This window comes from Mastomys coucha, unplaced genomic scaffold, assembly GCF_008632895.1.
Source record: "Mastomys coucha isolate ucsf_1 unplaced genomic scaffold, UCSF_Mcou_1 pScaffold20, whole genome shotgun sequence".
In the NCBI taxonomy this organism is placed as follows: domain Eukaryota; kingdom Metazoa; phylum Chordata; class Mammalia; order Rodentia; family Muridae; genus Mastomys; species Mastomys coucha.
In genome coordinates, this window is record NW_022196903.1 from 87,392,531 (window position 1) to 87,419,443 (window position 26,913).

The 26,913-nt window shown below is 44.0% G+C and overlaps 1 long non-coding RNA gene and 1 pseudogene across 3 annotated transcripts in view; both read right to left on the reverse strand.

Moving 5' to 3' along the window:
• Positions 1–11,259: 11,259 nt before the first annotated feature.
• Positions 11,260–12,104, reverse strand: LOC116099967 (annotated as a pseudogene).
• Positions 12,105–20,219: 8,115 nt separating this feature from the next.
• Positions 20,220–26,913, reverse strand: part of LOC116099293 — an 8,505-nt gene continuing 1,811 nt past the window's right edge. The window contains exons 2-4 of one of the 3 annotated variants that reach the window (XR_004122196.1): positions 23,858–23,959; positions 20,816–20,934; positions 20,220–20,702 (exon numbers count right to left, since the gene is read on the reverse strand). This is a non-coding gene — a long non-coding RNA (uncharacterized LOC116099293). Of the gene's footprint in view, positions 20,703–20,815; positions 20,935–23,846; positions 23,992–26,913 lie in introns of all 3 variants that reach the window. The other 2 variants (XR_004122195.1, XR_004122197.1) reach the window with 2 other exon arrangements.

Sequence of the window (26,913 nt, forward strand, 5' to 3'; positions counted from 1 at the left end):
AGAGTGGTACTACGGAAGCATCCAGCTGTGAGAACTGAACAGTAACCCATGCTTAGATTCTCCAGTATGCAGATAGCTATGGTTGGACTACCCAGCCACTATCATGTAAGTCAATCTAATAAATCCCTTTACATAATGTATTATCCTATCACTCCTCCTTAGCTAGTACTGTATCTGATCCAGCCAAAATGGAGAACAATGACCATTCTTATCCCATGGGGTTCTTCCACAGATAGAATGTGCAAGCTAGTGTGAAGGACTAAGAATAGTGCTGGGCATGTGTAAGCCCACCAGAACCCATTGCTAACATGATGGCAATGACACTTATGACAATCTTGAAAAAGTGTATTTCAATAATAGATTCCCATTCTAGGACACAGCTGTCTGTCAGACAGGCATTAGTAGTGTTCATAATCCATGTCTCATAATAATTACAGAGCAAAGGGCATGCTCACTATGCTTCTCTGTACACATCTCATGTGAGTCAGTTCCATATGAGAAGTTCCAGATTATCTCCACCACAGGAGCAAGCAGCAGAGTAGAACATATGTGCCTTAGATTGGTATGAGCTCAGTCCCCAGCTCCATCATTTATTTCGCAGTATGCATTATAGACAAATGGTCAACCTTGCTTTGTTTGCTGTTCTATAAATAGTGCTGACAGTAGTGCCTGAGCTCATTGTGCTGTTATAAAGATGAAATGCCACATTCAACTCTTTCTCTTGTTGCCAAATAATTGCTGGATAAGGAGAGCAATCACAATTGACCCATATGGTCAGGGTGCTGAATGTCCAGGGCATCGAACTAGGTTTGATTTTTGTTTTGTTTTGTTTTGCATATATACAGGATTTTGTTCACTTCTTACAGTGCTGGGGATCAAACCTGATGCCTTGTAAGCACTCTAACATTGAGTGACATCCTCAGCCTCACCACAGACCTTGATTCAAAGAACCACAGTGTCTGAGTGTGGAATGCATCTAAGAGCATGCACCCAAGTCTTTTCTTTAAAAAGCAGTAAACTGAGGTCTAGAGGAGGGGCATAACTGTCTAACCATATCCTGATGGATACAAGTACAGGTGGCATTAGAGAGTAGGAAGTCTATATAACTGATGAACAAGCATAAGGATCTGAGTTCGATCCCCAGAATATAAGCAAAGCCGTGTACAGTGGCATGCCAGTGTTGGAGAGGCAGAAAACAGAGACAGCTTGTACTGGTTGGCTTTGTGTGTCAAGGATAAGAAGGCCCATTGTGGGTAGTGCCATCCCTGGACTGGTAGTCCTGGGTTCTATACGAAAGCAAGCTGAGCAAGCCAGGAGAAACAATCCAGTAAGCAGCATTCTTCCCTGGCCTCTGCATCAGCTCCTGCCTCCTGTGTGAATTCCTGACTCCATTTGATGATGAACAATGCAGAAGTGTACACTGAATAAACCCTATCCTTCCCAACTTGCTTCTTAGTCATGATGTTTGTGCAGGGATACAAACCCTGACTAAGACACAGCTAGATCCCTAAAGTCTACTCACCAACTAGTCTAGCCAACTTGGAGAAGTTCCAGACCAATTAGAAACCCTGTCTCAAACAAAAACTAGAAGGCAGAGCAGGGTAGATGACTAAATCTACAAAGTGCCTGGTGTGTAAGCATGAGAAACCATGTTCAATCCTCAGAGGCCACAGTTAAGCAAAGAACAGAGGCATTTGTTTGTAATCCCAGTCCTAGGGAGACAGAGACAAGCAGATCCCTGGGTCCAACTGGCCGGCCAGTCTAGATTAATCATTGAGTTTCCGGATAAAATGAAAGACACAGACTTAATAAAACAAAATGGTGAGCAACTGAGGAAGAAACCAAAGGTTGACTTCTGGCCTCCATGGGCAGGCAGATCCCACACATGCACCTGGACAGACACACACACAAGCATGTATAGACACTAAGAAAAGTGGAAGGTACTTAATAAATCCCATCCTAGCTTGCTCATACGTCCTGGACTGTGGCTCTTTCACCAACACAGCTCAGACTCCCGCCTAGAACAGCTCTCCTGCTTCACCCTATTTCCACTGTAGCACATCTTTCCTGCGTCCATTCATGACCTCAGCATTCACCGCTCAGCTGGTAACTTCTGCTTCTTGCAGGTCATCTCCAAGGTATGCTGTATCCCACTACCCAAATATCCCTCTCCCCACCACATAGCTGAGCCCCACCTGCACCCACACGTAGCCTGATCACTAATGCTCCTTGTGTTGGCTTTTTGCTCTTCTTGCTTCCTCATCATGTACTCAGGGGTTCATGGTATCACCTCACAATGACTTAGATCATGGTTTGCTTCTGGGATAGCACAACCTAAAACTTCCACAAATACGATGAACTAACAGAAGAAGGAGAATGTTAGCCTAACATCAAACACTTTATCTGGAGAGCAAGGATATTGCACATGAGAAAGTTGAAAGAGAAGGTACAGGCTGACGGTTGCCAGCTCTCCAGTCTAAGTATGCTTAAGTTCAAACACACTTGCAAATCTCTAGGCAAGACCTTAAACCATCTGTAAAGTCACTGTACCCTTTCTGCAAACATCGTTGCAACACAAGCCAGGCAGTATCTCAGCGTCTATATCATCTGGTATCCATAAAATACTGTTTTCTCTCTTCCCTAAAAGTCTATCCCTCCTCACATTCTTCAAACAGAAACCCTTAGCCTGGAAATTTTGGTCACTCATTTACCTTCCCCAGTGTTATCAGCCAACAAAGAAATGAATGGGACTGATTCTGACCCGAAGCTTTTAAACCAGGCTAACCAGCTCAAGGCCCAGCAGCAATTAATTCCACTGCTAAGCACGGTAAGCAGCTCTGTCTCTGTGAGTGTGTCTTCTCATCTGTTAATCCAGGGAACTGGTAAGGCTAACTGACAATGGTGTGGCAATTAAACAATACAGCTATGGAAACAGTGTGCTGTTGTTAACTCATGTCCTCCCTCCTGTCCACTCTCCTGGCTTCCTAGCACTCTGTCCTGGTGGCAGGCTCTCTTCAGCTAGGGATTATAGAAGCAGAACTTCCTCCCCTTTCATCCTGAAAGACTGGCTTGCAGTCTGTCTTTGAACCACTGAGAAGAGAGAATGCTGTGTTCTAAGAACAGTGTGCTAACTAATCCTAAGGAAAGCGGCCTTGGGAACTGAATCAAGAGCCACAGAAAACACAAGAGAAAAGCTATTGTGATGGATTTTAAAGCTTCCTGGAAAATGATTCATGGGTCTCTGCTTCCAATTTAAATTTTACTGTCGCTTCCTAAAGATCTTTAAGAAATGATGTCATTTGTCCTCAGTTTTGTAATCAGGCAGGTCAAGGTCCCAGTGGAAATCCAATGGCAAATGAATGTGTTATCTGTTTCGAAATATGACCACCATGAAGCCTACATTCCTCCACACGGCATTGAGGGGAAGTCATATTTCATCCTACAGAAGCACATCTAAGAGAGTGAATATGGAGTAATGTCATGGGTGAAGAACATCTGTGAGGGTGAGGGTAACTGAGGAGTGAACATGCTAGGCAAATGCTCAACCACTGAGACATGCCCCTAGCCCTCCTTTTTCTTTTTACTTCAAGAAAGTGCCCACTATGCTACCTATGTGACTGGCCATGAACTTGTGACTCTTCTATCTCAGCAGAGACCCCTACCAAGGAGCTTGGATTACAGGCTCTCAGCACTGTGCACAGTTTAAATGACTACTAAAGATTAGCTAACCTTTGTAACAAATACAACTTAAATATTAGAATAATTATTTCTTGGTTTTCTAATAGTTATGGGTGGGTAGACACTGACAGGGAACCTTCTTGTACAGTTTGTTAGGGAGCAAATTGGTGGAACCGATACCATCTTGGATATATGGATTCCATGGTAGGCTGAATGCATGTCTCAATTTAAGGCAGCTACCTGGAAAATCAGGATGAACAGGGGGTGGGGGTGGGGGAGGAGGAAGATGTATTTACAGGTATAGATGAAGTGATGCTCATGACTTCTGACCATAGTCCATTAACTAGACCTGTGACTGATGGTCTCTTGGTACCTGAAAGGAAGGAGGTATCCAATCATGCAGACAGCAATCTCTTCCATAGGCACTCTCGCTTTGATTCAGGAGCTATGATTTTTTTCAGACTTAGCTACTATCTAGCTATGATAAAGTAACTCAACTTTTCTGACTCAAAATGAGAGAGCTTTGGGTTGCTTTTACAATGTGGAGAGGGGAGGTCTGGAAGTGGCAAGTATATCAAACTTTGGAGTGAGATTCCAATATGGCTGCATAGGTGCCTGCTGCTGGCTGCAAATGTCTGGAGTTTGAATTCTGAAGTGGGTGACTGCAATACCCCCATAGTTGCTGGGTGGAATCCTCTGGCAATAGCAGATTTCTTCAATCTCTTGCAGCTCTAATTTGCAATGATTCACACATAGCAATGCAACTATTCTTTATTCTAGAAGAGTCCCATTTCAGGGTCAGGGGTGGAAACTATAGTCCTTCCAGCAAGTCCTTCTGTGTCCTAGTTACAGAACAGAGAAAGGAGGACCAATCTTGATGTCATTGTTTAAAGGTACTTGAAGATATGAGAGAGCCAAACATTTTGCTGTTCGCTTTTGCTGCCTTGGAATGTAGTTCTGCTATTAGCAGTGTACAGTACTGACTAATGAAAGTTCTTTGGTTGTAAGCAAACTTGAACTAACAAAAGCATTTGAGCACTGTGTTGGCCGGCTTTCTGTTACTATACTAAATAACTGGGACAAGTCTATTTAGAACAGGGAAAGTTTATTTTGACTTGGTTGGAAGGTTCAGGCCATGGTTAGTTAGAACTTTGTGCCTATGGTGAGGCAGAAGATCATAGTGGGAGTTCCAGGAAGCTACTAGCCTGTGTCAGGCAGGAGATGAAGCAAGAGAGGAAGAGATCAGTGCCACAGTCCCACTGAAGGTTCAGTGTTAAAACCTAAACAAGACCTTTCATGAGACTGCACCTCTTAAAGGTTCCAATACATCCTAACAGAACCACAGGAGGAGACGAAGCCTTCAATGCATGGGTAGGATGGCTATTTTTATATTAGCTGTATAAATTCATGAGCATAGAAGATCTATTTCTGGTACATCTTGAGTTTCTTTACATGCATACACATGTGTGTGTGAGTGAATGAGTGTATGTGTTATATTTTTCATAGTTTACTACTTTGGTTTTTTTTTTTTTAACTCCAAGATTTATCCCTTTATTATGCTGAGATATGTGGCCTGTATGCCCAGGTTCTCTAGGGTGTTTGTGATGGATTGATGTTGGATTTTGTCAAAGGCCTTTTCTACATCTATTGAGGTTTCTATCCTTGGGTCCATGTGGCAGTTTACATTTATTAACTTATATGTTGAATCAGCCCTGCATCTCTGGAATGAAGCCAACTTGATTGTGGTGGATGATCCTTTTAATGTTCTCTTGAATCTGACTTGCAAGTGTTTCTTTGAGAATTTTGCATCCAGGCTCATCAGAGACATTGACCTATAATACATATTTGGGCCTTATAAAAAGAATCTGTAAATGTTCCTTCTAACTTTAAACTCAAATGCCTTTAGACATCTCTATATAGATACCTTAAGATGACAAGCAAAAGCTGTAGTTCTTCTTGCTTCATCTCTCATCTTACTGTACTGGTGAAACAAAAAACCATTTACTTGTTCTCCCCAAGCTTGAGAAATGAGCATGAGTTCACTGTCTCCATCTCTTCCATCTTCCTTCTAAAGAGCAAATTCCATCCAGTGTGTCTCAAAACTATCTTTCCTTGCCTCTTAATTTCTAGACTTATGTCAGCTCCCATATCTTGTGTTTGATGTGTACATGTACGATGGTAGTGCATGTATGTGTGTGTGTGTGCATGTGTACATGTGTGTGCATGTGTGTCTGTGTGTGGTGTGTTCATGTAGAGGTCAGAAGACAAGCATGCACATGTATGTGATATATGTGCACATGTATGCATGTGGAAGTCTAAGATTGGCATTCAGTGTCTTTCTGTATTGCTCTCTATCTTTTGCATTGGGGCAGACTCTCTTCCTGAATAGGGAGCTCATAATGTCAGCTGGCTTGATTAGGAAGCTATCTTCAGAGATTCCTCTGCCTCTGGTGTGCTGGGACCACAGAAGTGTCACTATACCTACTGGCTTTTAGGAAGCTTCTGAGGATCTGATCTCTGGTCCTAAAACTTTTAAGGCAAGGGATTTAGTCAGTAAGCCATCTCCCTACGTCCGCATCCTTTTAATGATGGACTTCAATGATATCCCACTAGTGCTCCCTACCACTGCTCCTTGGCTAACCAATGTTCATTTATCAGAATGATCTCTCAAAGGTGATCTCAAAGCAGCACTTCCCTGCATTAAATAATGTGTATGCCTCTTTTTTTCAGTAGCCAATTCAACTTTCTGAGACTTTGGTTTACTTTTTCATTGTGTCGAGTATATGCTTGAACATACGCTAGCTGTGTGCAGAAGCCTGTGGAGGTCAGAAGGGGGCATGGATGCCCTGCTGCTGCACTTACAGGAACTGTAGGCTGCCCAGTGTGAGTGCTGGAACCCAGTGTGGATGGATCCTCTGGGCAAGCAGTAACCTGCTCTTACCCAGGAGCCATGTCTCCAGCCCCCTACTTTGTCAGAGTGACACACGACATCATCACTGTCCTGACTCAGATTCTTTTTCTTTTCTTTTCTTATCCTTTTCCCTCTTTTTCCTCTTCCTCTGAGTCGGCCATGGAAAAATGTAAAAACAATGACTGTTTCTAATAATACACCACCCTTTTTGGGCATGCCTTGTAAAGGAACTATTATTTTCCTTAGAGCATCCTTTGATTCTTCTAAGAAATGCTCCTTTTTCTTGTGTTCCTATAGGATGCAGTCCCTGGCTCTATTGTGATGTTAGCTGCTCCTGTCTCACAGTTATTTGTATCCTTCTCTACTATTAACACTTAGATGATAGATTTGGAATGGCATGCCTCAGTGTAGAATCATGAACTTCAGTTTATATGGCCAGCAGAGATATCTAGCCAGGTCTTAGTAGTGTCCTGGGCATGCAGCAGACATGCAGAATAATGTTGAATAGGTTTGTCCAATACAAGTCCAGGCTGCTACTGCAAAGGCAGCATATGGCCTCTTCGACCTAAATTCTGATCCTGCCAGTTTTTTGTTTTTTTTTAGTTTAGATAAAAATAATTTGTTTAAAATATTAAATACACATAATTTTAAGTTTGTGTTTACATAAGCATAAATCTTTTTGTGTATTTCTTTTTTCCCTTTTATTGGACATTTTCTTCATTTATATTCCAAATGTTATCTCCTTTCCAGGTCTCCCCTCTGGAAACCTCCTGTCCCATCTCCCCTCCCCCTGCCTCTATGAGGGTGCTCCCTCACCCACTCCCACCTTCCCACCCCGGCATTCCCTTCACTGAGACATCAAACCTCCTCAGGCCCAAGGGCCGCCCCTCTGCTATATACGTGGCCAGAGCCATGGGTCCCTCCATGTCTACTCTGTGGTTGGTGGTCCAGTCCCCGGGAGCTCCAGGAGGTCTGGCTGGTTGATACTGTTGCTTCCCCACATGGGGCTGCAAATCCCCTCAGCTCCTTCAGTCCCTTCTCCAACTCCTCCATTGGGGACCCCCACCCCTTCACCCCTCAGCTCAGTCCAATGGTTGGCTTAGAGAATCTGCCTCTGTATTTGTCAGGCTCTGGCAGAGCCTCTCAGGAGACAACCATATCAGGCTCCCATCAGCAAGCGCTTCCAGGCATCTGTAATAGTGTCCAGGTTTGGCAACTGTATATGGGATGGATTCCCAGGTGGGGCAGTCTCTGCTCCACACTTTGTCTCCATATTTCCTCCCGTGAGTATTTTGTTCCCCCTTCTAAGCCTGCCTTTTTACATACATTTACATACATTGCTATGTGACACTGAACAGGTTACATTGCTTCCCTATCTTCTTTCCCAGAGTGATGGGCATGCTGTCTGCACAGGAGCTTTTCATTGCTATGAAGTTCATTACATGAGAGCTGGAGAAGTACTTACCCAGTGCCTTTGAAAGTCCTGAGCAGATCCTGGCTGCTGTCACACTCACCATGGTCACTGTCCACCCAAACCCTGTCAAAAGGCATTGACGTCCTCTGCTGACAGAACATTACAGACTCCAACTGAGACAAGCCAGAGAAACTACTCAGATCTGAAGGGATGAGGTTTTGTGATCCCACAAACCAGGCAGGCACAGTACTTTAAAGGGGGTGAGTATAGTATAGAACACTTAGAAGCCAGAGCACCCCTCAATCTGAACCTGAAGACATGTACACTCCAGTGAGGATGCTGGTAAAGATGGATATCTAGTTTTAATCCACTAACCAACCTTCAGAAATTTTCCTCTGGGGCTTATCTTACTAATCTATAAAAATGAGCACAAAAATTATATACATATATATGCATATATATACATATATATACACACATACACATACACATGCACATGCACATACACATACATATACATCCAATAGGTTAGACATGTTGCTGTTATATGATGCTTTGAAGCTTTAAAATTCAATACAAATATAAAAATTGTTTCTCAAACCCAGTGGTGATTGGACTTCGTTGGGCATCCAAGGGAATGGGCTGAGCTGAGCTATACAACCATATGCATCTTAGTCCATTTTCTGTAGACCAGATACCTGAGGCTAAAGGATTTATAAACAAGGTGTTCTGTAGATCACAGTAGTGGAACTCCAAAGCATGGTAAGTCGTCCTGTTGGAAGCATTCATTTTTAATTGTGTCCCTGTGAGATGACATCCCAGCCTCTCTTGTGAGTCCTATGGCAGGATCCAATGCACTAGTGACCACAGGTGGCCACAGGTGCACCAGAACACTAGCGGAAAATGTGCTCCGCAAGAACATACTCGTAACCAATCCAGTTTCAGAGTGCCCAACTCACAGGCAGAGACTTCACCCACCCTCTTGACAAAGATTGTCATGTACTCATGGGAGCAGAGACCCTATAACATGATCACCTCTTAATACCATGGTACAGGCAATCATGGAACATGGGTTAATAAGGAGGGGACGGTCTACATCTGGAGGACTCAGAGAACTGGGCTAGCCTATTGCTCAGATAAATGGTTGATGAGATCCACACTAGTGTACACACTAAAAACACATCTTAGAATCCTTAATGAGAATATTCCCAAGACCCAGGTAGGAAAATAGGAGCTACTGTCACATAACCAGAACCCAGCTATGAAGTGTGTTCACACACAAAAATAGACATCACGGGTGTTTTCACAGAGAACAAATATCCCATAGCTTAAGATCCACAATGAAGTGCATATCCGTCATTTTTCACACTGCTGGGATCCAATGTTTGACAAAAACAACTTTAAAAAAGTGGCGGATTTGTTTTGGCTCCCAGTTCAAGAGTCTGCTTCATCCTGGGGCAGCAGGGCGGCAGAGCACTGGTCACACTGCGTCTGTACTCAGGCAGCACAGAGAGATGAACACGCCCCTCAGCTCAACATCCTCCTTTTATCCAGCCCAGGAGACACCACGCCTGCGCACTCATCCACGCTGACCACAGCCATCCTGTCCATGGAATGTGAACCTGCTTCAATTAACCCAGATCATCTCTCCTGGGCAGGCCCAGGCGTTTGTCTCCTAGGTGACTCTAGCTTCCGGAAAGTTGACAATCTGTGAACCACCACAAGTCCCTAATGTGGGTTAGCCACATACTTCCATGCTAAAGGTACTGCTTACTATTGATCCTTCTTTAAGCTCTAAAAAAAGCAGTAGATGCTACATCTCCCGTTTTGGTGGAGGTGGGCAGAGGATGGGGTGGGTAGTGTGTGGGAAGTGAATCCCAGAGGGTTTAGTGATTTATCATAGGTCAACACATGTGGTAAAACAAAACTTGAACCTTCTTCACATTCCATAGCTGATTTTTTTCAGCTTTGCACCCTCTTACCTCCTGTTCAATGCATTACATACTTTAGGGAAATGAAAGGGCTTTGCTCATTTAGATTTTACAGTCAACTCCACTGCTGCTAGAAGGTGACTCAGATGCCTCAGGGCTTCTCCCCAGCTGAAGACTTCAGTGGATATCTTAGGGTTTCCATTGCTGTGATGAAACACCATGACCAAAAGGCCAGCTGGGAAGGAAAGGGTTTGTTCGGCTTATACTTCCAGATCATAATCCATAATTAGAGGACAAGAACTCAAGCAGGGCTGGAACCTGGAGGCAGGAGCTGATGCAGAAGCCTTGGAGGAGTGCTGCTTATGGCTTGCTTCACATGGCTTGCTCAGTCTGCTTTCTCATAGAATCCAGGACCACCAGCCCAGGAATGATACCACCCACAATGGGCTGGACCTTCCCCACTTGTTCACTAATTGAGAAAATGCCTTACAGCTGGATCTCATGGAGGCATTGCCTCAACTGAGGCTCCTTCCTCTCTGGTGACTCTAGCGTGTCAAGGTGACAGGCAAAACCAGCCAGCACAGTGGGATTACAGAAAGGAGACAAGTGTGTTTGTTGTATCCTAAGAGGGAATCTGGAAGAGGTGAGGGTGGAGTCAGACAAGTCTGCAGGCTACTTTTCCCAGTCAGAGCCAAGGGAGGTCAAGGTCAACAAGAAATCCCAAGGGAGAAGCTGAAGTACTCAAGACACCTGCTAAGGGGCTACCAAACCCAGTGACTTCATTAAGGAGTAGACTGCAGAGCAGAGCAAAGCACAAAACTTCTGATAAGGCCTGCAGGGCTCATGGTTAAGCTTGTGGCCCATTTCCAGGGAAGAAGCTGGCTTCACTGGTGTCTCTAGCTGGAAGCTCCCACTAACCAGCTAGCTCCTGTTTAGACCATTTCCATGGGAATGGTGGCTATTTATTGAGTGTGGCGCATGTGTAGTCAACGTGCATATGACTGTCAGGGAAGGGAATGTAGGCGTAGAGCAGAGAAATGGTCATAGTCCAAAATTAAAGTGCCTAATGCCAAATGCAGAAATTCACATCCTCTGAGGAATAAAATTTGAACTCATCTTGAGATGCAGACAAATCTAAGTGGCAAAAATAAATGAAATCTTTTTTTTTTTAAGTTCATGAATGGTTTTGTAGTTGGTTGATTGGTTGGTTGGTTGGTTTGGTTTGGTTTTTGTTTGTTTTATTTTTTGTTGTTTTAAGAGAAGTATGTCTTTATTTCCTTGTTTCTCAAATTAAACTGGCTGAGTTGGCTGCTTTGAGAGGGGGATTAGTCAAAGTGACTGAATTCCTCACCTGATTCCTCCAACTCTTCCTTTGCTTCAGTCCCTGCTGGTGCTGCAGCCATGGCTGTGACAACCACAAATGCAGAAGGATCAGCCAAGAAGGCCTCCACCTTTCCAGCCAGCGGGAAGGTGTATCCAGTCTCCACAGACCAAGCAGGACCTGCTTGGTATCCGTTGAGGATACAGAATGCGGCTGAGGCAGCAGTTGGGTAACCAGCCTGCAGACTATATTTCGGACACCCTCTAGGAAGCCAAAGTGCAGAGTCAGTAGCTCTGTGGTGTCAACTACTTCTGGCTTATAAAGGCTGCCTTTGTCAAACAAACACCTCCTAGATGATCAGCCAAAAGGGGCAGATGTTCAGCATGTTCAGCAGTGTGGCTTCACTGGCTCTTGCTTTGTCTCCAGTTTTTTATCAGTTGCACATCACTCAGAATTTCAGTGGTACCTCTGGAGATTTTAGAGGTGATGCCTAAAACCTGGGAGAAAGAAGTCTTCTCTGGCCCCAGACCAATGTTCGGAGCTGACACAGTGACTTCACACAGGATAATGGCAGTAACAAGGGTGGAGCCAGCACGTTAGTGGCCAGCAGCACATTCTTCATTTCAGTGAGGTCCTCCTTGGTGAACACGAAGCCCACGTTCCTCTAAAGGCCTCACACATCATGGTGTTCTTGCCCATCAGCACCGCAGCCTTCCCTCGAAGGGACAGGTGGGTCTGCTGCACCTGCACGGAGCCCACATTGTCCACTCCCACAAAGAAGCATTTTGGGTTGGATAATCTTAAGGAAGTATAGTTGGACCTCCAGGTTGCCCTGTCTTCCCTGGGCATCAGGACAGTACATCAGATATTGCCATGCAGTGTTTAAAGATAATGTCACTCTAATGAGGATGCCTGGCAAGAGACCCTAGCGTGGTTTTTAAGAACAAAGTACACACAATTTTATGTTCATAAAAATGAGACAGGAATCTATGCTGTCTTTAAATTTGGGATAATCACTTCAAGGTTCCATTATTGCCAAACCGGGGCTGAGGAAGACTGGTAATTTTGTCCAAGAGAAAAATCGACAGAGAGCTTGAGACAAAGTAAGTTTTTAATCCAATATTGACTGTGGGGTGTGCTGAAAGGGTGAGGGCCTGTCCCATGGGTGAGGGCATCAGACTACCCAGAGTTCCCAACTCCCAGCAGCCATACTGGGATTAGGAAGAAAGGCCATAGACGTGTAAGAAATGAGCAGTGGTCATTGCATGACAGGACTTGACTGATCCTGAGGCTGGGCTTTCTACACGGGAAAGGTGGTCAACAGGGCATGCCAACTTGGATGAAGGAAGCCAGGAGCATGGTGTTAAAGAAGCATTTGTTTTTCCTTTGTGTTCATGTGTCTATACATGTGTGCATTCACATATGCATGTGTATGTGAAGGTCAGAGGCTGACTTTGGGTGTCTTCTTTAGCTGTTAACTACATTTTTTTTTAAAAAAAAAAAAAAGTAAAATGTAAAAAATGTAAAAAAAAAATGTAGTATTAAATGCAGAATGGGTTTCCCCTATGACATCTTGGTACATGGATATTCCCCTGAAGCAAAATTTACTTTGTAAGACGCGCAAGACCCTTTGCTTATAACGAATGTGCTTAAATGTATGATCTTAAAGCGGCTTAAAGGACGGATAAACAGATGGGTAGTTTTCTTGGTAACCTGCACAACTGTGGGTGTGAGGCAGACTCCCCAAACTTCAGGATGCAGCCACATCTATCAAAGGATTTATGGGCTAGGCACATGTCCCACACACCAAGAGAATCCACAGTGCATGAGCCAAAGATCCTTCCCTTGGGGAACTTACTCTCAACCAGGGAGAGGAGACCAAACCAGAAATGTGACTACTTATTGCTGCTGAGCGGGAGTGAGGGCTGGGGGTAGGAAAGATGGGGAAAGACACTTTGGAGAGTGTGAGTTTACATTTTTTTCTTGGGACAAAACATTGGAGCACTGAGATGGAGCAAGGTTTAGCCTAGGGACTATTGCCATGGAGCCAGAACATCTCTGCTATGGGGGCTCTCTGTGTCAAGTAGAGTGTTTGTCAGCATGCCTGGCCTCTCCCCTTCCCACAGAGGATGGAATGGCATCCCACATGGGTTGTGGGTTGGGCAGTTAGGAATAATGCAGGCAATCAAGGAGCATGGAGGGCTGGACTCAAGTCATGGGGAAGAAACCCATCAAGGAGAACCATGCACAGCCAAACCACCAATACTTGGGTGTGAGAAGACTGGAGTCTGAGCAGCAAGAAGGGCTACTGGGAGATTTGGCAGGAAGGGATTTGACCTAATTTTCCTCTTAAGAGGATCATTCTGGCTGCTGTGAGGACTGGGCATGGTAGAAAGTTATAGGCCTGTGGTCTAGACCTCGAGGCAAGAGCTGCTGGGGCCAGAGTGTCATAGAGAAGCTGCCCAACATGGGCCATGATTTGCTGGATGAATGAACAGACAGAATCTGAATGTTTTAAGAGAAATGAGTATAGCCACATCTGAGTGAGGATGAGCGGTTCAGTAGGGTGGCCACCATAGGGCAGGCCTGGGAGGTGGGGCAGTGGCAGCATGCTGAGTCAATCAATGGTGCTCTGGGCATACTGACTTGGGAGTGACATCTCAGAGTCAAGATGCAAGCATCACACAAGCTTGACACATGACAATGGTTCAATGAGACAAGAAGAGACAGCAGTCACATGTGACACTCACATCACGAAGCTATTTACATTACAAAGGAATATGAGCTATTCCTTTAAATTATGTATTTCCCTCATACATTTCAAATAAGATAAACCTAGGAACTCCCCCATCATTCACTCTTGTCACTTATTCTTCATGAATTCACACTAAGATGGAAAAGTTTCCCTGTGGGAGGAATTATTTGCATATCTGGGATCCAATGTGGGTGAGAAGCTTTACCAGTACACTCCCCCTGTTTATTTATTAGATAATATGTCAGTGGCAGAAGCCATCAGAACCAAACTCTTGCCATATTTTTCTCTATGGTCTCTTCCATCCCTAAAAAGGTTATACCCTAGAGAGAATCACAAGACATAAGCTAGAGTAGAGGAAAGTGACTTCAAAGGAGTTAAAGATACCACTTACATTCAGAACAAACTGTGCCCTCAAGTTAGGGGGTATATTAGTGTTTAATTAAACAGCTCCCTGCTGTTCTCCTTGGAGCACCCACATACCACTCAAGCCCCATGGCTGCTGTTCGGAGCCCGCCATGTCCCTGCACCTTCAAGGAGTTTCTTCTTATTTGTAATACTCACCTCCCCTGTCTTGGCCCAATTTTATACTCCATGTATTGTCCAATTATTAGTGCATGGAATCTTAGGTTTAGATTGTATGGCAAGTACTCACAGGCATTTTGTATAAAAAGCCAGAGAGTAAATAGTTGAGAGTTTATAATCCCCTATCTGTCACAACTAGACAGTTCTTCCAATGCAGTAAAAAAGCCACCATGGAACAAATCACTGTGACTATATTCCAATAAAACTTTCAAGACTGACCATGGGATTTGGCTTACGAGCTATCATTTGCTAACCACTGCCATGGAGCAAAATCTCCCGGGATATGAAATCACTGTAGCATGGCCTTCATACATGCAATGCAGGCCCATACTGAATCAGTCACTGGGATACAACCTCCAAATATACTGGCAGATCTCGATTATCTTCTTCCAGGTTCCATGTTAGGGACTTAAGCATGTGTAATCCCAGTTGAGGGATGATTAAGCTATATTGTTCATTACCACAGCATTTAGTAAACATACAAAGACCATATGGTTTCCAACAACAGTCACTTATTATTACTCTAAAGTCCGTGGGCCTCTGATCTGGACTGGCCTTGCTCATATTTCTGCAGAGCTGGCAGTTTAGCTGGGGCTGGCTTTGGCTAGAGTAATATGGTTCTGTTCTACACAGCTTCTCATCTGCAGACAGTCCCACTGTTAGGCTGAAGCCCAAGTATGAGCAAGAGTAAGCCTTCGAAGAGTGAATGGCTTGCTCAAGCCTCTAGAGACAGAGGCTGTCAGTCTGCCATTTCTACTTCATCATCTTGGCTACAGTAAGTTATAGACTAGGCCAAGGTCAGACTGAAGCAAGACTCTAGTTGGCAAAATCTTGAGTACAGAGAAGTCATTAACTGGGGTCCTCAGTGAGTCAGGTTGTTACCAGACCACTCTAGTACCAGCTCATTACTGGCACACTCTCTCAGTGCTAGCATGTCACTTAGGAGCAATTTGGGGGCGGGGGGAATCAATTTATTCTCAGATTCTTTGAAGATTTGTGTTCTAAATGTATCACCTTTTTAAAACAGCTAAAAAGCTATTGCTTGTTTCCTTCTATTTGACCATGTCACAAAGAAATGTCATTTCCAAGTTAGAGGACCCACTTATGCTGCAGAGTTCAGAGATAAAGTACTACAAGTGAAGTCGCACCAAACATGTTCAGTTATCCAGCTCCAGAAAGAAAACCAACAAAAGAAAGTCCCTTAGAAAACAAAAACACAGCCTTGAATCTCTGCACACAGCTTTACCCAGCAGCCCAAGCTAGGCTCCGAGCTCTTACTGTTGGCCATCTGAGTGGTCTAGACAAAATATTTCACCAGGAAAGTACAGTAAAGGATATTTCCTTTCTTTTGTAGCAAGCTCTGAGGGGATTGTATTCATTAGGACCCTTTGGTCCTAAGGACCAGAAGCCATCTTGAGCAAGCTACAATGCAGGAAAGGAAACCTCTAGCACTACGGCACAGTGGCTGCCTCTCAGAAGCCATGGGGAATTGGAGCTGAGCTTCAAGAAAGAACTGAAACACAGCCAGGCATCAAGATGGCACTCATTTCTCTCCTCAGCTTCTTCATTTCTCCCTTGCAGTTCAACCATGAACTTGTTCTAGTATTTAGCCCAGGCATGTAGGAGGAAATGACTGTCCCATGTCTTTGTGGACTTTTTCTTGTTATTTTTGCTTTTGGTGTGGAGAGAGGGAGAGAGACAGAGATGACAGAGAGAGAGAGAGAGAGAGAGAGAGAGAGAGAGAGAGAATTCGTTTTGTTGCTATGAAAACTAACTACTATAACCAAAAGGAACTTAGGGGAGAAAGGATACATTCCAGCTGATAGGTTACAGTCCATGACTGATGGGAATCAGAGCAAAAACATGGAGGTAAAACACCATGCTCCCCCAGACAGCATTACCTCCAACCAAGAAACTCACTTCACAGCCAAAGAAAGAGATATAGCAGGAACCATGAAGGATGCTCCTTGCTTACATTCTCTCATGCCATATTATACTCAACGAGCTATCATATACAGTTGAGGACTACCTGCCTAGGTATGGTGCCACACACAGTAGGCTGAGCCCTCTTACATCAACCAATGGTCAAGACAATTCCTGTAGGCAAGTCAACTCTGAATAATTCCTGTTAAGATTCCCTTCTCAGGTGAGTCTGGGCTATATCAAGTTGATGGTTAAAGCTAAGACAGTGGTATGTGTTTCTCTCTCTCTCTCTCTCTCTCTCTCTCTCTCTCTCTCTCTCTCTCTCTCTCTGTGTGTGTGTGTGTGTGTATATACATGTGTATGCACACCTCTATATGTGAAGATTAAGGGTGGAGTACCACAGTGACTGTCTTCTTCAACTGCTCTCCACCTAATGTTTTCTGAGACCAGAGTCTCTTGCTGAACCTGGAGCTCAGCAGTTTGTTATTTTGGTTGGACAGCTAGTCCCAGGAATCCTCCTGTCTCTGTCACCTCAGCCCTAGGATGACAGGTGTACACTGTCACTCCCAGCTCTTTAATGTGGGTTCTGGGGATGTGAATTCAGGTCTTCATGCTTGTACAGCAAGAACCTTATGACCAAGCCATTTCCCCAGACCCCTGTCTGTGTTTGAACTAGAATGTTTAACTATTAACCCTATATTCCTGATGATATAGATTTCATTAGTCTAGTCTGCATCTGATGACCAATCAGTTCAATCATCTATGACCATAGTTGGAGGACATAGCGTGATCCCCAAGTCTCCGCTTTCATGGTTGAAGGGACACTTGAAGGGGTGCCAAAAGCTGCAGAAGCATGCCCCAAAGAGCTTATGACGAATCAACTCCAGAGTTTTAAGCAGGGACTTCCGTAAGGAGGGAAAAGGTCAGTCTTGTAGAGTCATGAACCTCTTGATTCGTGTTCATTCTTTCAAGTTTCATGTCTTCCCACCACTGGGTACATTTATGTTAAAGAGCGAACATGCCAAAAATATGAATGGGAGCTTCCTCCACAAACAGACTTTGAGTTTAGGCTTTAAAGGTGAGTTGTCGACTTGGCAAGTTATTGGAAAGGGCAAATACTTAGACAAGAAAGATCTATGAAAAATCAATGGATGGAGAACTAACAAGCTAACAGCAAACAGCAATTGCATCTAAGTGAGGAACTTGGCGAAACAGTGGGGTTGTGCACCCAGGGCTTGCCACATTAGTTAAGGCTGTTGAGTTGGTATTTTAATTCCACAGCTGGGCCAGCTTGCTACTTACATGGAAAGAACTGGTTCCATTGTTCATTGAAAGCCCAGGGGTACACAAATTCACTTCTAACTAGAACAATCTCTGCTGGTGTGCTGTGAAGCAGTATGTGTTGGGGAAAGTTAGGGATATGGGGAAGGAACCACACAGCAACATTGGTAACAAGAGCCAACCTACTTCGTAATGATCACATTGGGCTAGGAAGACGGCTCAGCCTGTAAAGGGCCTGCTGCAGAAGAGTTTGAGTCTAAGCTTTGATCACCAGCACCCATGTAAAAAGTAATGCACAGCTATAATCCCAGTGTTAGAGAAGTAGACCCTTGCAGCTAGCCAGCTTCCCCAAAGTGGCAACCTTCAGGTTCAGGGAGGGACCCTGACTCAAAAATTAAGGTGGAAGACAAATGAGGAGATACCTGTGTGTCTGCACCCACACATTCACACACACACACACACACACACACACACACACACACACACACTCACACACAACTATAAACCTATACAACACACACAATCACATCAGGAGGGCACAAGTTGGAAGCAGTAGTACCAATTAGAAACCTATTACATGCCGGGTGGTGGTGGTGCACACCTTTAATCCCAGCACCTGGGAGGCAGAGGCAGGCAGATTTCTTAGTTCAGGGCCAGCCTGGTCTACACAGTGAGTTCTAGGACAGCCAGGGCTATACAGAGAAGAAACCCTGTCTCAAAAAACAAAAACAAAACAAAACAAAAAAAACAAAAAACAAAAAAACAAAAAACCAGAAACCTATTACATAATCCCAGGTGTGGCATGCTGGAGAAGCTGGGGAGGATGAGTTTAAGCAAGCAGGAATGTATGAAAGGTCTTCAGAAAATGCAGATAGAAATCAGCAAGAACGACTCTGGGAAGGCATGCTTTCTGCTTTCTCTAAATGGATAGAAGTTAAGAAAGTTAAGAAGTTAAGAAAGACATTAAGAAAGATCGGGTACCCCAATCTAAGTAGAAGAGGAGTGTTGGTACCTATCAGAATACACAGTTTTCTTAGACTGCCCCTGGGACTTGGGCTCTACCAGGGAACCCTTCTGAAATGACCTAAGGGCTATCCGTTCTAGAGGAGTACACTCTGCATCGTCTCTCATCGATGAGTGGCCTTACAGGTCCAAGTTCAGAGTCAGTTCAGTGTTTCGTGAGGATATTTTGGGAGATAACAGAGCCTGGATCATCAGAAGGAGTGTAGAATGCAGACACGAAGGGTCCAGTTCCATTACTGTGAAATCCTCAAAGACCCAGGTGATGAGAACAGACCAAGGAGTCAGCATGCAGAGGAAAGATGTGCTAAGTGGTCTGTCCCCACAGGGCAGGAATCAAAGGGGCAGGGGAAGATGTGTCCAAAAAAGCTAAGGCTTGCCCCTGGGTTCACAGGAAAGCCTTTCTGACCAAGGAGACACTCAGAGAGCTTATGTTCTCCTTAGTGGGGTTGCCAGATGTGACACATCAGGCATTTTGGGTAAACAGCCAATACTTTTTTTGGTTTTTGGTTTTTGTTTTTTTTTTTTTTTACGTGTCCAATGAGAAACATGAGTGTGACTGGACTCTCTGCATTTTCACTTGCTAAATTTGGACATTCAGGGTCTGGGGAAAACTGGAAACAGGTAGAGATACAGGCCTCATGTGGAAGGAGTTGTTTATAAGTTGTCACCCAAGAACCCACAGGACATGACTCATGTGTCTGGGTCTCACGTCTGACTGCACTTTAGAATCGCCCGGAGAGCTTTGAAAAAATAAAGTGAAAAACGTCCTGATTATCAGTGCTGCTGAGCTAATTCGTCTATCAAGCAGTCTAGGACATTTAAAGGCTCCCATGGTGATTCTAATCCCCAACAAAGTTTAGGAACCACTGATCTAAGCCGGAGAAAGAGGTGAAGTCACTGATGGAGGTTGAAAAGAATGCCCAAGTTGGTTCCCTGCAGAGCAACTAGTGCTTCCAAGGTACACAGGGACAAGGAGAACAGAGAGTGCTGGTTTGGCTTGATGAATGATCCAAAGGGAGCCAGGGAAGGACTCATCCAGGGCATCCCCAAGAGAAAGAAGGATGCAGTACTAGGCAGCTGCTGGTAGGTGGCGCTGGCGGGTCCATGGTCAAGGAGTCTGAGTGGAAGCCAGTTTTCAGGTTGCTGGGCATCATAAGCAAGATGCCAATCCCATCATTCCCGCCTTTATCTGAAAACAGACAAGTTTCCCTGTTCAACTCCTATGGGGATGAAAGTCAAGAGGAAAAAGGGGATGCCCAGGTTTGACTTAGTTTGAGATACTGAAATAATACAGCACTAACTTTGAAACAACTAAGGCATGATTCTCATTTCCCAGCTTGGTGACCATGTTCAAGAGAGTAACCTCAGGGACACGTCCATGCTGGTATTTGTCAACTGGATGAAGCCATACCTATCTTAGCAGGGCTTGGAGGATGAGATAGGTTCCAAGCACAGTATCTGACACACAGTAGGTGCTCTTCAAGTTGCTTTTGTCCAAATCAAAAGGATTTTGAAAATGCAGCGGGCAATGGCTATAATAATTAAGACTATAAGGCAAAGGAATTTTTAGATTCCCAACACTTACATGGCAGTCACAGGCACCCATAACTCTAGTTCCAGGGCATCTGATGTCTTCTTCTGGCTTATGTGGTCACCGGGCATGCACATGGTACAGTTGCACACAGTTTTCTTTAAGGGGATGGCCGTTGGGGGTCTGATCAGGCTCCAATGATCAACACATTTTGACTTTTGACTTGTCTTCTTTGTCTTCATTGTCGTCTTCTTCTTCTTCCTCTTCCTCCTCCTCCTCTTTCTCCTCCTCCTCCTTCTTTAGGAATGAGGTCACAAGGAGGGGACTGGGAGGACTGGGAAGTGAGTGTGTTCTGGGTTCAGAATATGAAATTCCCAAATAAAAATATTGCATAAAATTTAAAAAAAAAATACAAATGACAATAAATGCAATGCAAACGATAAAAAGAAGAAAAAGAAATTTTACCTGAGCTCACACTGACTTGAATGCCTCCTCCTTGAGGACTTAGCCTTTATGGTACTGGTAGGCACCGTGCCAGCTTCCAAAGGAGGGAGGTGACCAGCAGTCCTACCCACCTATGACACCTGTGAACCCCAACCACATAGACATACACATAAATAAAAATACATTTGTTGCTGTTGTTTTTAAAAATTAAATAAGTACATTTTCTTTAAAGGTCAAATCTACCAAGGGGCTGGAGAGATGGTTATGAGCATGTGCTGCTCTTGCAGAGGACCCGAGTTCAAATTCTCAGCACATTGGAGAGCTCCTGTAACTCCAACTACCTGTAAGTCCAGCTGCCAGAATTCTTATGCCTATAGCCTCTGAGGACACCTGCATTCATTCACATCCTGCGAATGTCTGCGTGGAAGCTAACACATCGTGAATGTAAATTACATTTTTTCATGGGAGGGTTCTGAGCAGTCCCTGCCTGACCAGGCTCTGCTCTTTGTAAGGAGGAAAGGGAAGAGTCAGGGCTGATCAGTGATTACAAATGAGAGAAGGAGGCGGGGGTGTTTCTGGTTCACTTACTGCATTTCAGAAGTCTTCCAGTCACTACGAAGGGCTTTTACCTTCCCTTGGAGTGTTTTTCTCATCATACAAGGAGACTCTTCAGCTAGCAGTTTTCAATAAGGCTCCTGATTTTTGGCTGCTGGCCACTGCCGGCTTCAATACCCTTCCTCCCACGGAGCTGCTCAAACAAGTGAGGGGCGGGGCAGGACCAAAGCCGCGAGGTAATAATGTCTAAAAGGTGCCTATTTGCCCAATGATGTTACAATGCAGAATGTACTTGTTAAAGTGCCTTGCCAAAGTTAACTAATTAATCCTCAAAACACCCTCTGAACAGTGAGTGCCTTCTGAGTCAAGGGATAGACTTCGGATCTTCAGCTGAGGCTAAAAATTTAATGAGGCCACGTGACGGAGTCTATAGTCAAACCAGGACAGCTGTGGATGTCACATGTTTTTTCTCAGAGAACCCTGGGTGCTCTGACAGAGGAGTTTAACAGACTGTTTGGGGAACTGTCTGATAAAACAAATAAACAAGCATAAAGGGAAATTGATTGATGCACTAACCATTTCAAAGAAACATTCAAACCAATAAGTTAGGAGTTAGAGGATGAATGCATGCTTGTCTAAAATTGTATCTTCTATAACATTAAATTGTTAAGATATTTTGAAGTATTTTTCCAGTTGCAAGGTCCCAGAAAATTCCTAAAATTTGGCTAAGGGCAACCTTTCTCAACCTCACCACTACTGGCACTGTGGCTGGCTGATTGCCTACTGAGGAGGAGGAGGACCTCTGTGTGCCTTGTGGGAGGATGCTAGGGAGCACTGGTGGATGCTAATAGCACAAACCACTCTCCCAGTATGATAACAAAGTATCTCCAATCATTTCTACATGTCTCCTAGCCATCCAAGTTGTGCACGTATAAGAACTACATACTTTGACTAGATATCAAAGTAATTCTTCCCAGCTCTCTTCACATCCAGAAAGCCCTTAGGGATTTGTAACTGCTCTGACAAGCATGAGGGGATTCTAAAGAGACACTGCTATCACTGTCTTTGGTGGTCAGATTCTTTTTTTTTTTTAAGGTTTTTGCTTTTTTTAAAGATTTATTTATTTATTTAATGTATATGAGTACACTGTAGCTGTACTGATGGTTGTGAGCCATCATGTGGTTGCTGGGAATTTTGAATTTAGGACCTCTGCTCACTCCAGCTTAGATTTATTTATTATTATAATCTAAGTATACTGTAGCTGTCTTCAGACACACCAGAAGAGGGCGTCAGATCTCATTACAGATGGTTGTGGGCCACCATGTGGTTGCTGGGATTTTGAACTCAGGACCTTCAGAAGAGCAGTCAGTCCTCTTAAGTCATTAAGTCACCTCTCTAACCCCAGGCAGTCAGATTCCCCAAAATTGGAATTTCCAGGAATCTGATGCTGGAAGAAGGGGAAGGCGGAGCCAGCCATAGCAGGAAATGGTCTCTTGAAAACAGATTTCATAGGGATCCAGCAGCTGGTGAGATTACCTTAAAGGAGAGGCCCCAGGAGCTGAGCAGACAGGATGGGTCAAAGATCAGAGCATCACACCGTGGCAGGATTGCAAAGCTGTGCCTATTTCTTGCTCTCTGCTGAAACCTAAACCTCATGTCAGAGCCTAGGAGGTTGTCTGGGATGCCTTTCATCTTTCATCTTCCCTGGATTGATACTCTTTGACTCATGTGAACAGGGGTTTCAAGAACTTCTTCTGGAAAGGGCATCAGTGGGGGTTTGGATGGCACAAAGTGTCTTGGAAGATCTTCCAAACAGCAGTACACTGTAGCATGGGGAAATGGCTTCCCTGGACGATGTGGGAGAGGGGTGCTGGGAACTGAGCTGGGGGGGGGGGTCTTCTTGCAGCCTGTAGCTTTCTTCTTCCCAGGTTGCCTGCTGGGTATGCTAGTGCTCAGAGAAGGCTAGCAGCCCACACAAGACATTTCTGGCTTTGCATGCCTCCTCCATCCCTGCATAGTCAAATGCCAAATTCTCCCACTCTCAGAGCTGAGAACTCTGTGGGCTGTTGAGAATGAGCAACTGGGGATCAGCCTCTCTACAACCATTCCTCCATGCCTCTGCGCCTCTGGTTTTCTCTCTTACTATGCCCTGTCTCTGGAGATAGAAGTTCTTGTTGCTGTTAGTTCAAGGGGGAAACAATCATGCTCCATTAAAGCTTTCTACAAATAAAGGCATTTATCTCATGATGAGCATAGGGCTAAGTATTAGCTAGCCATACTATGTGTTATGAAAACAAATTAGCATTTACACGTTCATATATGTAACCTCTTTTTATACAGTGTGTCCACATTGCAACAGAGGGTCCTGTTAGGGCTAAGTGACATCATAAGGACAGGCCTTAATCAGAGCTGTTGTCCTTTCCAGGAAGTGACACCAAGAGAAAAGCAGTGGAAGACAGCAGAGAAGACACTTGCAAGTGAAGACAGGAGCCCTCACCAGATATCAACCTTGGCACCTTGACCTTTGACTTCTGGTCTCCGGAGGTGTTGGAAAACAAACGTCTGTTCCATCACCAACTCCATGGTGTCTATAAGAGCAACCTGAGAAGACTAATGCACGACAGAATTCAACAGTTAACAACCTGGAACAAACAGAAAGCAAGTACAGGATCCTCACCAAGCTGAACGAGAACCAGCATGATGTACCGAACAGGAAAAACACACAACCTCTGAGCAAGAGCTGCATCACTGTGTGGCATCTGAAGACTTCGTAGACAAAACTGCGAGCATAGTCAGATGCAAAGGGATGTCTGGGAGAATCATCCCAACATGATAACCCTAGTTAACTCTAGGAGAAGATTGGAACTGGGGAAGGAAATAGTCGAGAGATATTTTATCTCATCCTCTCTGGAAGGCTTCAAAATATATCTAATATTTTATTATATTATTTTATATATTATATATTAATATTTGTATATTTCTATATTATTATATTTTAATAATGTAATATTTATTAATTATTTGAGAATTTCACATCATGTATTTTGACCATATTCACCTTTATTCCTCCCCTTAACTTCCCCCATGTCTGCCCCTACCCCTACCCTCCACTCTTTCCCAGCTTCCTGTCTCTTCCTCTTCCTCCTCCATTTTGGTTTTTCAAGACAAGGTTTCTCTGTGTATCTCTAGCTGTCCAGAAACTCAGTTTGGAGATCAGGTTAGCCTTGAAGTCAGAGATCTTCTGTCTCTGCTATCAGAGTGGTGGAATTAAAGTCATGCACTACCACAGCCTGACATTTATTTATTTATATTTATATATGTATGTATTTATTTATTATTTATTTATTTAAGTAACTCACAGAGTCTAGTTTGTGCTTCCCATATTCTCTATCCTTTATTTTGATTTTGAAAAACTCGGCTGATGTGGAGAGATGGCTCAACCAGTAAAGTATTTTCTGTGAAAGCACAAGAACTGGGTGTCTAGCACACGCACACATGCACACATGCATGCACACACACACATACATACAAAACCAGGCATCACCAAGCACTTAGAATCCCAATGCTGGGGAACTGGAGATAGGAAGATGTCTGGGGCTAATCGTCAGCCAGGACAGCCTACTTGACAAGTTCAGGCCAGTGAGAGATCCCCAAGGAGTGACATCTGTTATTGCCCTCTGGCTTGTGAACCTGTACATGTACACGCGCTCATACACACACACACACACACACACACACACACACACAAGATACAACTAATGTACTAATGTACCATGTACTACTGCTTGTATCATAAACAGTAATTAAGTCCTTTATTGCCTAATTCTGTTTTCTCAGAGTTTGAATTGTGCTCCCAATGATGCCTATGTGTGGCCTCTTCCAAAGGCAGTGTAAAGTCACAGGAATATGCAATTCTTTCTGCTTTAAGTTCTACAGTGGATCACACTTTTTCTCAGTATTTGAACCTAGTTGCTGATACAGTAGTGGAACATGCAGAATACTTCCCTCAAAATCTCAACTGAGGCTCTTCTCTCCTTCTCTGTCTCTACGACACTCTTAACTCCCCTCTCCATGTCCTGAATAAACTCTATTCTATTAAAAAAAAATCTCAGATAAGCTCTATTAGTAGAGGAAGGTAGACACTTTCATTCATTTCAATGGAATCTAGAAAGAGAGACAAAATAAATTCACAATAAAAATGAAGAATAATCTGCATATATGTTATAGTTGTTACCTTGGTATTTTGGGGGGACTCCTGACAGTGGGAGAAGAGGTGTCTCTGAGTCTTTTGGTTATTCTTGAGACCCTTTTCCTCCTATTGGGTTGCTTTGTCCAGTCTTGATATGAGGGTTTGTGCCTATTCTAATAGTCTATTGTTATATCATGTTTGGTTAATATCCCTAGGGGGTTTCTCTTTTCTGAAGGGAAATGAAGGAAGAGTGGATTTGGGAGAGAAAGGAAATGGAGGGAGGAAGAAAACTGTGGTCAGGATGTATTGTATGAAAGAATGAAGAGTAATACAAAGAAACCAAACAAAATATACCAAATTAATGATAATGATAATAATAATAACCCGTGAAAAAGATTTTTTGAAATAACACTCAAAGAGGTTGGAGGTAAAAAATAAAACCACAAGCCAGCCTAGTGACTCCATGGAGCTGATAACAGGGTTTATTTAGTGCGGCCATCTTCCTTCAGGAATGTTTCCCTGTCAGATAGACCAGCCAGTGGCAGTGAAGGTGCACCCAGCCTGAGCATGCGCTCTAGAACCCAAATGTTGGCTCTTAAGAGACGAATTAAGAAAATGCTACTTCCTCTGCAGAAAGGATGGCAGCCCATGAGGCCCCTTCACATGTTTAAGGTTCTTCTAATAGATTTAGGGGTTCTCTGGATGTTGGGTGGAGACCGTCGCCACCGCCCTTTGCTAAGGGAGTTATTTTAGCAATCGCGGAGGGGCTTGGTTCTCTGGAATCTTTGCTGCATACAATTAGCCTTCCCTAAGGCTTTCAGATAGAGCCATTCTGAGCTTTCTGCCTGTGTTTTTCCATCTCTGTCCTTCAGGCCTGCCCTCCACTCCGTGAAAAACCACCTTAGCTTCTCACTGAAGTCTTTGCCCACTCCCTGGTTCCCTGTGGAGAGCTCATGTTTCTTTCTTTCCCTTCTTGGCGCTACCTAGATGAAGTTTCTTTAGTATAGACATTCAAGGACACCACATACACCTCCAGAGCTCTTACCACAAGGAAACTCAATTAGCCAGTGTCTGGCTTTCCTGCCAGACTCCAAACTTGAGGATTGTAGGGATTTTATTGCCCCCACCCCTACATCTTGACACAGACACTGGGAGCCATGCCTCAAAATGGGAGCCACTCAATACACTTGTAAACAAACTGCCATGGATGGAGCTAAAGGAAGCAGTTTAATCAGTCACACTTCAGTTTGCAAGAGGATAATCTGTTCCATAAACAAACATCCTCCCTGACACCGTGTGTGTGTGTGTGTGTGTGTGTGTGTGTGTCTGTGTGTGTGTATGCGTGTGTGTGTCTGTGTGTGTCTGTGTTTGTGTG